The following is a 12,906-nucleotide window of genomic DNA, read 5'->3' as shown; positions in this document are numbered from 1 at the left end:
CTCGGTGGGTGGAGTCAGGGGAGTTGCTAGGTCTGGAAAAGACCTGGGGCTAAGCTGATGTCGGAACTGTTGGGACTGGGGGCTAGCTAGTCTTTTGGCCGTAGCTCCTGAGATTCTATCCGGGGCTACAACCGCAAGATCAGAGGCTATAGCCCCCTTAGCCCCCCCTAGCAATGCCCCTGGGTGGAGTACTTCTTCGGCTACCTCTTGGTAATCTACGCTTTCCCCCAGCTGTAGGTCGGCGGTTGAATCTCCTGCGCTTGATTATTCGGACACCAGCTGCTTTCCCCAACAGGACTGCATACCGCTGTGCCTGCCACCACTGTGCTTCTCGTTATGGCTGTGTTTGGCTGATCAGCAGGGCTTGAGACATCTGATAGTCCTTTGTTCCTTTTTATACATTGTATCCAGTTCCCCCATTAGGATTGCACAAGTCCTTCTTCATTGTTACTGACTTAATCCTCATGCCTCGTTGGAGCCACCTCTTACCAGTGTTATCACAGTTAATGATCTTGGTCTTCTGTGTTCTTCCTCGTCCTAGTACCTTTGGCTTTAGGCCCTATTTTACAACAATACATAGATTTGTTTTCAATGTAGTGGCTGTGGACATTAGGGAGGGAGTCCCTAGTTAAAGAAGAAGATACTCAATATGTTGTACCTGTGAGTATTGCTGTTAGTGATTTAAAAGGGAAATATGTGATTTTCTTCAACAAGACACCAGAAGAAGCATCAGCTAGGCTCTTGTTGATTTTTGTCTTGACTATGGTGTGTAAGGGCCGGCAAAACTATAAGCTGTATAACATGTCCTGTAATTTCACTTCATATGTCAGGGTTACAAGCAGGGCTCTGACATGATTTTACGCCATACAAATTTGTCAGTTGGGATATTTTATGCTTACTAAAATATATTCTTTCCCCATAAAGTTTCTCTTGAGACCGGCAATAATATTTAAGCAATATTACCCGGGGCCGAGTGGGCATTACCAGGCCAGATAATGCTCTGTGGCAGCAGTTACAAGCCCAAGCAAAGCGAGGGCTTTAACGTAAGCCCTGGGATATTACATGGCCTGGTAATGCCCCCCCCCTGCTTGGGGAATATTACTATTAGTACCCTGGCACGTTGTCCCATGGTACTAATAGTGTTTAAGTTGTGAAACAAAGTCTTTGCAGTTTCAAAACTTTAAAAAATAAAGTGAACACCATGAATCGGGGAGAAGGGAACTACACAGAATCCGTTTTCCCTTTCCATCGAAGTCAGTCGCATCTCGGGCAAGTGGTGGGAACACTACTGTTTCTGGTGCAGGCGAGGGGAAGGAAGCGAAAGGTAAGTGAGGTGGGATGGGGGACACAAAATAAGTAGAAAAGGTGAGGTGGGGGATGAGGACACCGGGGCATGGGGATCACTTATCTTACACCCGGCGGGGGAAGATGGCGGTCTCCTGCTCAGAGGAGTCTCGAAGCGGGAGCTTTGCCATGTGAAAAAAACCCATTCTAAGCCTCTTTTTTTGCTGGGAGGACTAAGCCCCACCCCCTCCATTAGGTACTCATATTCTTTTTCCTCCCTCTGCCACTGCTCTGCTGGTCGTGGATTCGAAAAGATGTCAGTGGAACTTTGTGGGGAGAACCAGGGGATAGATTCCTATTTGTTCATGGTTTCCCTCTTTTGTTGCGCACATTGCCCTGTATTAAGGGAGGGAAATGGGTGGTGCATATGCCTTTTAGTTGTAAGGCTGGTTATGAGTAAATGTTGTCACAACTCACAGAACATAATGTGGATAGTAAGCAGAGGCCCAGGAATTCTGATCATCTTATTATGTGGTGCAGTTATTCTTATGCAATTATCATCCTTACACAGATGAGTGCATTTTCACCTGGCCCTAGAATTACTAAATGAAAGCGTCACATGAACTCATTGAACTCCTATTGCCATGTTTTCTGACACATTCCTTTCAGTTGCAGTTATTCCATTTGCAAAAATTGCATAATATCTGAATTATTTTGACAGCCACATCAGATTAGCAATACTTGTTTTTTGTAATAAACAGGAGTTTTTTTTCCCAATGGCATTAAACACATTCTGTATTGTCTATGACCAGTGTTAACAAACAAATAGCCACAGCTAATTCTATTGTTTCTCCTAAGCTTGCAAAGCTTTGTTTGTGCATGCACCTTTTTCTATCTGCACAGGAGTGCTTTTGGTAGATACTATGGAATATCTTGAAGTCTTGGATTGGTTGATGAGCTCTCCTTATAATCACATGTAAAATATTTGTATGTTTTATCCTATATGTTTTGGAAAAGCGTTGTTAGATGCTTCTTTTCCAATGATTTGTAAAGAACTGCGGTTATATGATATGATATGGAATTTATAACGCGCCTACCCACAAGTGTTTCAAGGCACAACGAGCCCAGGGAGGTGAAGACAGAGACAACGATCCTACAAGGCCAGGTGACCTTGAGATTTTGCAAGTGCATGGGGAGGGGTGAGCGGGAAAAATGCAATGGGAAAGGGGAGGGGATACTGCAGTACATACAGTAACATTCGGATAAATAAATCATAAATAAACAAGTGCGGCTAGCAGGTGGTAGTGCATGGGTAAGTGCAGCCATCAGGTGTCAAATGCTAGTCGGGGCTGTAGGGATACAGAACAGTCCCCGAGTGCAAGGGTTGCCAGGTGTGCAACTGGCGGGGACGGGACCTGGGCCCGAGATCACAGGGTAACCAGGTAACCAGTGCAGTTTCAGATTCAGTCAGGAGATCAGAAGGGCAAAAGGAGGAGAGAAAGCAGAAGCAAAGAGGAAGATCTTGAGGTGCTTCTGGAACCGGAGATGTTCTCCTCAAGTTTGAGGGGCCAGGAGGCTGTTCCAGAGGGAGGTCCCAGCAGAAGAAAGCGCTCTACCCCCAACTCGCTGCTTGGAGAAGCGACTGACCTCGAGGGAGTTGGAAGTGGATGAGCGAAGAGCTCGAGAGGGAAGATATTTAGGAAGAGCGAGTTGAAGGTATTGAGGTCACAGTCCCTAGAAGGCCTTGTGAACAATGCAGAGAGTTTTGAACTTAATTCTCACCGCCACTGGGTCCCAGTGCAGAGATTTCAGTCACGGAGAGATACGATCCCTGGGCTTGAGGCCAAGGACAAGACTCACTGTCCTGTTTTGGATAAGTTACAGAGGGCAGACAGTAGAGGCAGGCAGATTGAGAAAGAGGCTGTTGCAGTAGTCCATCCTAGAGAGAGACAGAGCTCTGGAGACGGTGAGCTTCTGGGGAAGGAGAAGAAATGAAGAATACCTCTGAGGAGGTGCTGCTGGTAGTGTAACTTCTTAAAGTAGTCAGATGTGAGGAGAGAAGGAAAGTGTGGAGTCGAAGATGACCCTGAGGTTTTTAGCCTCACAAGTGGGAGCGGTAAGAGGTCCAAGGGAGGCCGGCCTGAGAGTGACAGGAAAGGAGGGAGCAGGTGAGCCAATGAGGAGAATCTCGGTTTTACTGGCATTAAGGCAGAGATCATTGGTGGCACACCACTCCTGGATAGCAGAAAGACAGTCAGAAATGAGAGAAGGAGAAGAAGTGGAAGAAGGGAGCCTGAAAATGAGTTGGGTGTCATCCGCATAGCACTGAAAGTTGGGGCAGAGAGCAGCAATGCAGTGGGCAAGAAGTGCCAGGTATTGGTTGAACAGCCTGGGAGAGAGGTTAGACGCCTGGGAAATACCACAGGTAGAGAGAGAGATAGAGGAGAGGAAGGACCCAAGTTGGACCTGGGAGGGTCGATCAGAGAGGAAGGAGGTCAGCCAAGCCAGGGTGGTTGGGAAGGGGAAATTGCCTTCCAAACTCTTTGGAAATGCTGTCTCACTAACTATACATGCTCACAAAGTGTCTTACATCGTTATTCAGTTGCGCACATGAAAAATAATGTGCGCACGAAGGCTAAACTTTTCTGCACTTAGGAAAAATTAATTAGAGGGAACATTGCTCACCCCTCACTGATTCACAAACTAACAGTAACCCAAATCATAAAGATACAACAAACACAGTTAAGAAATATACTGAGTTTTGTAGTGATGTGGGTTGAGGGACTATACTCACAAGGGGGTTGTGAATGTGATTCAATAGGAACCCAAATACCAAAGGATAACAGTCCAAAACAAAGGAAATGTCCAATCAAGGTTCTATAAAAATATATGTACTTTAACAAACCATCTACAAGATAACTAAGTAGAAAACCACTTTTTTAAAAAAAACACCCCTGTGCAAAGAAGAATGAGTATCCAAGAATAGAAGATGCAGCACTCTGTGTAATAAAGCAGGGGGAGAAAAATAAATAATTAACCACAAAACAAATATGGTAAAAAGGATGTTTACTGGAGCAAAAAGGGATGAATGGTGACCTAGCTAGTTTCTAGGGCCAGAAAATGGACCCAGATGTCAGTTAATAATCAATAGTATCATTATCTGGTCTTGAAGGTTGAACAGCGGCAATTCAAGCTTCTAGGTGCTTTTTGTGCGGTTCGCAGCAGCTCGAGTGCAGTTGTCATGTTGTTCTAGGCAAGGTGCATTGCTGTTAGAAGCGATGCTTGAAGAAGGGTGGATTTTGAGGAATTGCCATCTGGCAGCACAGGGGCAGCATATGCCCAACTTTACCAACACTGAGCTTGGCATAGTGCATGGCTGCTACATCCCTATTGATATTGGACATGTGTCAGCTCTTGTAAGTCAGCTCTGCTGTAGAAGGTGATGTGTATTCTGGTCAGCCGAGTGGAGACTGCCAAATGGCAGGTCAGGGACCTGGATGATCAGGCATCGTATTTGATCTCTTTCTGAGGGCTGTTAACATCCCCAGCCAGAGACTGCCACACAGCAGCCAGCGCCCTGGTCTGGGCATCAAAAGGGCACCCATTCAAAAGGAGTAGCCTTGCACCAGAATAGACGCGGAGTGCTCTGGTCAGTGAAAGGAAGATTATCAAATCTAGTGTCTCTCTGCCTCTTTTTCTCTTTCCTGTCCCCTTGCTTCCTCTGGAGCAAAGCTATGTTTGAGACCAGGGATTGCACCTCTAAAGCAGGGTAACTTTATTACAATCAACTGGGGGCTTTGAAAAGGAGGGGTCTCCAACCCATTTGGCAGCTTCTGTCATTGATTCGACCAGATCCTCCTGGATCATCTCAAGACACAAAGAGTCACCTTAGAAGAATTCACAAGCCCGTGCCCGAGGTGAAGAAGGAGCCTTACAAGGCAGAAGAATGGTCTGCCTTCTACCCACCTCAGGACACAATGAAAGTAACTTCTTGCTGTGGACAAGGACCGGCCACTCAGCATCGGAATCTCCTTAATCTGGTAGAGCAGTCCCTGATGGAACAATCCTGTCCTTGAGTCGCCCTGATTGGGTCTCACGGAAGAGGAGGGCCAGATAAACCGGAGGTTCCTGTTCTACCACACCAAACTGGTCAATCCATGTTAACGGCACCTTGAACAAGAGGAAATGTGCTGGCACTGGATTTTTCCCTCACCCACCGATCCAAACTATTGCTTACACTTAAAACCAGCTTTATGTTGCATCATGCCCTAGTTACGCCTGTCACTTGCTAGGCCCGAATCGACTGCTCGATGCCAGAACCTGATTCAAATCACCAGTGAGTAACAGGCCAACTCTGACCTGAGGTTTCAATCATGACTCTACCAAGCTATCCCTCAAACAGCCACCTCTTCAACCTGCACTTTGACGCACCCAAGATCACCACTTCGATGAACGTTACCAGCCGACTTGACCCACTGGAGTGTCACTCATTGCCCCTCCCAGCGGCTAAAGCCCAACTCAGCCATGCCCAATTGCAAAGTACTCCTGGGACTGCCCTGTCCTGTATCCTTGAGAGCTGCCCTTCTACAGCACACAACAACCACATTCACACCTTCTCAAGGCCAGCTTGCTTCTTGCTGCTTGGGCATACACAATCTGACTTTCCCAAACTGATCTTGATCCACTTGCATCAATGTTTGACACCAGATCTGACTATGTCTACCCACCAAGAACAATCCAGGTATTGTTGGCCCTAACCTGTCCCCTCAGTCCACTTGGGCCCTAGAGACTGGTTCAGTCACAATCCCTCCTGTTTTATGACTAGTATTCCCCTGGAACTGCGCTGAGAGTGCTATTTTCCTCGGTCTCTCCCATCTTCTCTGTTCTTCCATCTGGGTATGATTTTGTACAGTATTTTCTATTTGTTCTATTGAAGATGATGTGTTTTATTAAAGTTTGTATATTTTTATAAAACCTTAATTGGACATTCCCTTTATTTTGGACTGTGATCCTGTGTTGTTTGGGTCCCTACTGGTTCAAATTCACACCCCTCTTAAGATCTCTGTCTTCCGTCGGCCCACCTTACTACAAAAAGCAAAGGATGTATATCTTTTAACTGTCCCTGTTTTACCTTTATGATTGTTTTGGGTTTTGGTTTTTGAAGTGTGCGGGCTGAGGGGGATGTTTTACTCCTACTCATCCGTTTTCACCTGCAGAGCAGAATCCAATTTGGCAGATCATGAGGGCCTGTTTGTCGGTTGGTTCAACTGTGAAGATGCTGGGCATTGATTTTCTGTTCTATGTAATTGTTTCAATGAGGTACTTGAGAACGTGTGGGTCATGAGGGCCACAAGGGTTGGCTCGGCAGTCAGTTGAATGGCAAAAATGCTGCTGACTGGATGTGCAGTTCGAGTCTGCTAATTCAATGTGGCATCAAATAGGTTTGTTGTGCCACCAGGGTTGGTTTGAGTGTCAAAAAAGATTGACAATGAAGATGCTGGAGGGTTGAACAACTGTTCATTGGAAGCTGATGCCATATGGATCTTCAAGTTGGAGCCGAGGCAACAATGAGCTCAGCTGTCATGGTGCAGAGGTGAATTGGTTTGAATGTTGAGTTCAACCGTTCAAAGAGCGGGTGATGGCCAAAGGCAGTTTCAGATGATCCTAATGATTTGATACAGTTAAATGGCTAGAATCATTGCTCAGAGAAGTTTGACAGCGGAAAATGCAGGGTTCATGGATGTCTTGGCTCTGAGGTGCCGTGAGTCCCTCTAAGTGTAGTCCTTGTCCTTGGGCACCCAATGCAAGAGAGGCTGGTGCATACTTTCAGGGGTCCTTTGCTAAAATAAGGTGGTGGACAGCAGTTTACAACAGCAGATCACCCCCAATCTGCCATGGGGATGGATAGGGGATGGATAGGGAGTCAACTCTCCCAACAGAGGGACAACAACATTATTCATTAAGTGTTTGTTCCAAACTGAATCTGGGAAAGAGTGGGAGACTATGTTTTTTAAAGGCAAAAACACACGGGTGATTGGATTAAAGCAAGCCTGATTTAAGGTTCTAATTTCTATTCTAGGAACAAATGGACTTTGCCTTCTGACATCACAGCCAAAGTTCTTTGTATTAAGGAGTGGAGGGGACAGGAGGGAAGGGATATGAAGAGAGAAACCAAGAGGGTGCAACCTTCCTCCAGCTTGACCAAGCTCCCTCTTTCTAAGCCAACCTATATCCCCTTCCTTTGTCAATAAAATTAATCACCCCTTTGGTTTGAAGAACCCTGGAGTTAGGTGTTTCCTTTTGGAAAGGATATGTCCTTTCATTCCTGTTCCTAGGACAACTTCCTGTGAAGTGGCTGTCTTCCTGGACAGTGTGCTACCTGCCACAATAAATGATAAAAGGACCAAAGAGAGGCAACTCCTAAGGCTACATTCTTGCTTGGAGCAGCAGAAATAGCCTGATATGGGGACATACACATAACCCTTCCACAGCTGAGCTGGGCTCACATGGCTGACACATGTGTGATATCAAATAGAAGCAGCTTGGATAATTATCAAAGACACCATCCATCAGACCCTAACTCATGTTTGTCTTATGATTAAAGTTTAATGTGCCAACAGGACAGTACTAATTTTGGGGTTTTGGAATAGAGGTGCATATGTTAAATGCAGCCCCAGTCCTGCCGAGCCTTGGTTGTCACGGCAGCTATCAAGACAGCAAGTACGACCTGAACCTGCTCTGTGTTTTTTTCAAAATTCAATGAAGGTAACGTGCTCCACCTCTCAAACAGCAACCAACACCTAACATTTTCTTTCCTATTAAATTGCCCTTCTTTGTATCTCTCCCTATAAATATATTTATTTATTTAGCGTATATATATAAATATATTTATTTATTTAGAATATATATTGTATTGTTTTGGGGGGTGGGAGGGAGTGCGGAGGCAACAGGAAGTGGCTCCCTGTTGCCTCTCGAAATTAATTAAACAAAATGGTGCCACCTGGGAAAAGCCTCTGGTGGCTGAAAGCAGCGTGCAGAGAATATCTATTCTCACCCGCTGTTCCAACCACCTGATCGGCTGATTGATCTTCCCCAGGTGTGAATATTTGATTCTGCACAGACGGAATATGCATGTCGATATAAGCCCACCCATCTTCCAGTTAGTTAGTCAGTCAGGCTATCCTTTTTCTATGGCCAGGCTCCAGAGGATGATATATATATATATATATATATAGATAGAGTTAGGACATTTTGAAGGCCTGGAATCTTACCACTGTGGCTTATTTGAAAAGCACAGTTTTACGTTTTTTACGAAAGGAATAGTGGTTTGTTTCGAACTTGAGACAGATTGGCAGTTTGTACCAGCTGGCTGCCGCACGGTTGGGGAAGGCTCTGCCCAATCCGAGTTCTTTTTTATGTTTCAGTGTTATTATCAGGCCCTTGGCTTCTGATCTTAATGCCCTGGTAGAGTTGTAGAGGGTGAGTTTCAACGTCAGATAGGCTGGTGCTTTGCCATAAAGACACTTGTGTGTTAGGCATAAAGACTTGAATAGTACACAGTCCTCCATTTTCAGCCAGTGGAGGTCCTGTCTGGCTTCACTGATATGTTTATTTTCTTGTTTTTTGATTAATCGTTCTGATCGCATTGTTTTGGACCAGTTGGAATTTGTGCATGCTTTGCTTGCTTACACCTGCGAGTAGTGCGTTTCCATAATCCAGGTGCGACACGATGGTAGCTCTGGCTATGGTGGCACAATTCTTTTCACTGAGTAGGGGTCTGATTGCTTTGAGGAGTCTGATGTAATTACAAATTTTGCTAACATACATGGCTTGAGTGTCTGTGTTACGAGATGCTTCCAGGGTCATGCAGAGTGTTTTAACCTTGCCCACCACTTCAATACGGGATTCGTTGATTTGAAATGACTGGTAGTCAGAGGAGAGTTTGGCACGTGCCTGGGTGGATCCGAAGACCATTAACTCGGGCTTATTGCTGTTAAGGCACATCCAATTGTTGTACATCCACTCTTCAATATTCTTGTAAAGTGTGTTCAATGTCATACTGTCTGAGCGTAGTCACCACTCAGCTTGGATTAGCTGGGTGTCTTCAGCATAGTTGGTAAAGAACACCTGGAGTTGTTCTAATAACTCACACAGGAAGCAAATGTATAAGTTAAATAGCAATGGGACAGACTAGCTCCTTGTGGAACCCCACATAGGATGTTGTATTCAGAGGAGAATGTATCTCCCCAATGGACTCGGGAGATTCTGTTCTCAAGCAAGGAGGATAGCCAACTTATTGCTTCCTTGGAGCAATTTGCGATTTTGGCGAGTGCTTGTTGTAGTAGCTGGTGGTCTAACAGGTCAAAAGCAGCACTAAGATCAGATATGTGATATGCACTGGCCCAAAAAGCACCACCTTATAAAAAAATGTTTAAATGCTCTAGCTCCTAAACAGCAATATGTACCAGTCCACAAACCCCCGCCATCTCTGAAAGAATCCCAGTGACTGTTGAAGAGCTCCAGCAGACGTCTCGATACATAGCCAGGTGAATCTGCCTGTACAAACTCATTTACCTGAATGTATTAAAGGTTCCAGTTTATTCGGACAGCATTATTTACTAAGTGGCAAAATCTGTTTGATGATAAAAGAGTAAACTCTTGTGCACTACCTAGATAGTATTCTCTTTTTATCTCTAATTTGGATATTATTCTCTAGTATTTTTCATTTCTTACTCTCATGGTAATAAGAACAAGCTAATGATACTTATTTCTTGTCTGATCAGCTAAAATCAGATAGGTTTATATCTGTTGTTTAAACTCCAGAGGACAGAAAACAACCGAGTTTATGCCTATCCTTGTTGGTATGCTCATTAGAGTGTTGCAGAACGCCTATGTATACTAGTAAAAAAAGAATAACCATTTGTTGTTCTTCTCTGGGCGTCCACCAACATGTGGTGTTCTTTGTAAGATATATGTTTTATCTTTCCATAATTAATTTTGCAATCCTTTTTCAAATATCAACTCTTCAATAAGCAGAATGAATTCATCAACCATGTATTCAGATAATGGGGGTCATTACGAAGTTGGAGGTAATGGAAAAATGATGCCGGTAAAGGATTACTGGCATCGCATACCGTTCCGGGCTATTCTGACCCAAGACCCCGGTATTAGAGGCACCGTTAAAGGAGGGTGAGACAGGCCCAGCATGTCCCACCAGTGCAGCCAGCGGCATCACGCAGGCAGCCCCCAATCCCTCGCATGAGAGCCAGTCCATTCAACCTGACCCCTGAGCAGATCCACACCCTGTGCGGTCTGGACCGGGACACCAACACCACCATCGAGGACATGATACACAATGACATTGTCAGCCTTCTTGAAATACGCACCGCCATCCCCACTCTATTCAAGGTAGTGTCAGTACTCCATTTCCTTGCCACAGGCACCTACCAGCACACAGTGGGGCACATGCATGGCATATCACAACCCTCATTTTCTTGCATCCTGAACCAAGTACTGGATGCCCTCCTCAAGCACACAAGGGACTACATATCCCTACCACAGACTCCCCAGGAGATCCCTGACACAAAAGTTGCCTTCCATGCACTGACAGGCATGCCAAATTGTATAGGTGCCCTTGACTGCACGTGGAGTTGGTGGTCACGCATGCCATGGAGATGGTGTACTGCAACCGCAAGCAATACCACTCCATCAATGTGCAGATGGTATGTGACGCCAGCAAGATCATCACACATTGTTGTGCTCGATATCCTGGATTAACTCATGACGCAATGTCCTGAGCAACTCCACGCTACCATGCTACATGGAACGACATGCAGGACGACATACCTGGCTGCTTGGTAAGTTGCTTGACAGGCACATGGCAGTGAAATGGGGGGAGATATGCACACACCACCATGGTGTCAATGTTGGTGTGACAGCACAATGTGCACATCAGTAAACACTGTGCCCCCAAGCATCCCAAACAGAACATGACAATCAAATCCCATAGGACTGAAGTTAGTTCGACACCTATCACAACAAGCCAAACTGTAAACCACCCCACATACCACAACACATGCACCACTCATCAGCGGACCTCACCCTCCGTAACACCATCCAGCAACATGCAGTGAATATGCACTATGTTGCGGTCTCCAGCAAATCACCACACCGGACAAGCACCCATGGGAGTGCATTGAACAAAATCACCAAGGGAATCGACTGTCTGTCCAGGTTCGCCTCAACCAAAGGAGTGCAGCATGTTACCAGGGGAAAAATCAGCGCTGAATGCCTAATATTGCAGAGCCTGCTGCCAACGCTACCAGTCAGTAAATCTTACAGAACACAACACATCACAAATTTAACACAAACACAGCTGTATGTGTCCACAATGCATGAACAACATCAAGGCAGTGCACACATTGTATCATCTTGAAGATGCAACCCACACCATTAGTCCATGGCACAGGACACATTGAGGGCATAAAAATGGCGTGCATACAACCAGGGACATGTACATGTGACCAACGATAATCTGCAGGCATGTGTGACTAGTACAGCTGTCCATCATGAATCGACTGGCAAATCCCTTTTTTTGCCTCCCATTGAGGTGATAGTGGCTATCTCTTGAAGCCGTGGCTCCTCACCCCTGTCCGAAACCCACAGAACACGCACAAGGTGGACTACAATCATTTCCGGACCCGTACCCGTGTGGTCATTGAGCAGGCGTTGGCCTGTTGAGGGCACGGTTTTGCTGCCTTAGCGGGTCGGGTTCAGCACTCCTCTACAGGCATGAGAAGGGGGCCAAGATCATCACGGCATGTGTCATGCTGCACAACATGTGTATCCGATGGAACGTGACCCTGCCACCTGACATTGAACTGCTACCACCTGGTGATGATGAAGGGGAAGAAGACGATGTGGCTGCACATCATTGTGGTGCCGATGCACAGGGGGGATGTGCTGTGCGTCAGTCAGTGATTGCACAATATTTCTGACACACATGCCTACAGAGGCTGACATGATAGTTGGACAGAGGGCACTGGATGTGGGAGTACTTGTACACTATGCACTGTATATAAATAAACGACACATGCACAATGAGGAGTGTTCACTCAAGATATTTTGTCCACACAACAGGTGTATTTAACTGTCCAATAAAGATGAAAGTGCACTAACCTTCCACCACACACACCACCCTCTCCCTCCCCCAACTCCCCCACACAGCCTCACCTCCCGCTCCCCCCACAACTCTCCCACACACCCTCACCCACTTCCACCTCACCCCACAACTCCCACATACATGGTATCCAAACAATTGTCTGTTGCCTTCATCAGGCTGGCCAGTCTACATCCTGCCACTCCCTGCACCTGGTGGCGGCATGTCCGGGCAGTGCAGGGTGCGCACCGACCTGCGTAGTGGGCTGGTCTGTGTGGAGCTTGAGGAAGATGGAGTGGCCGCCTGCTCCATTTGGGGGGCCGGACGCTCAGCCTCCATTGCATATGCAATGCAGCTGAGGACCTGCCGCAGGACAGACACCTCCTTGCACAGTCTACTGGTGTTATCCGCAATGATCTTCCCCAGGGAGGTGGTGTTCTCGCACCACTCCTGCCTTTCTTGGG

This window comes from Ambystoma mexicanum, chromosome 6q (genome assembly GCF_040938575.1).
Source record: "Ambystoma mexicanum isolate Mex_15411 chromosome 6q, UKY_AmexF1_1, whole genome shotgun sequence".
Taxonomy (NCBI): Eukaryota; Metazoa; Chordata; class Amphibia; order Caudata; family Ambystomatidae; genus Ambystoma; species Ambystoma mexicanum.
The sequence above is the reverse complement of the archived record's forward strand: the minus strand, read 5'-3'. Positions refer to the sequence as shown.